At 45.4% G+C, this 944-nt stretch overlaps 1 pseudogene; it reads right to left on the reverse strand.

Annotated features, from left to right (window-relative positions):
- On the reverse strand, positions 1-944 carry LOC101823115 (annotated as a pseudogene).

Consider the following 944-nt stretch of genomic DNA (forward strand, 5'->3'; position numbering starts at 1 on the left):
CTAAGAAAATATTTTCCTATCAAGTTGTCTCTTTAGAGCACCCTTAATCTCATTATTCCTGAGGCTGTAGATGAGGGGGTTCAACATGGGGATTACCACCATGTAGAACACAGACAACACCTTGTTCTGATCTGTGGAGTAGCTGGACTTGGGCATCACATAGATGAATGTTATGGTGCCATAGAACAGAGTGACTGCAGTGAGATGTGAGGTACAGGTAGAGAAAGCCTTGTGGCGTCCCTCGGTGGAACGCATCTTCAGGATGGTGATGAGGATGTAAGTGTAGGAGACTGCTATGACAAGCACTGTCACCACAATGACGAATCCAACTGTGAATGAGAGAACCACTGCAGTGACACTGACGTTGGAACATGATAATTTTAATAATGGAGCCAAATCACAAAAAAAAATGATCGACTCCATTGGGTCCACAGAAGACTAATGAATAAAAACTTACAGTGAAAGAGCAACTGTCAAGAAAACCACCTATGTAAGCCACTAGGAGCAACTGGACACAGACTTGTTTGGACATTTTGGTTGAATAAAGCAGTGGGTTGCAGATTGCCATGAAGCGATCAAAAGCCATGGCAGCCAGAATGAAGCATTCGAGTCCGCCGAAGAAAGCAGCTGAACCAAGCTGGATGCCACATCCAAGGTAAGAAATTGTGCTTCTCTCCACAAGGAAGGTGACAAGCATATTGGGTGTGACAGAAGATGAGTAGCCTAGGTCAGCAAAAGCCAAGTGGCTGAGAAAAAAGTACATAGGGTGATGGAGCTGGGAAGAGACTCTGATGAGAAGGATGGTGCTGAGGTTCCCAGACACAGTCACCAGGTAGATGCACAGGATGATGGTGAAGAGGACGACTCTCAGGACTGGGTCATCTGTCAATCCCAATAAAATGAACTGTCACTGCAGTGTGGTTCCCATCCTCTAAGAATGCCAT

Source organism: Mesocricetus auratus, unplaced genomic scaffold (genome assembly GCF_017639785.1).
Source record: "Mesocricetus auratus isolate SY011 unplaced genomic scaffold, BCM_Maur_2.0 Super-Scaffold_4256, whole genome shotgun sequence".
In the NCBI taxonomy this organism is placed as follows: domain Eukaryota; kingdom Metazoa; phylum Chordata; class Mammalia; order Rodentia; family Cricetidae; genus Mesocricetus; species Mesocricetus auratus.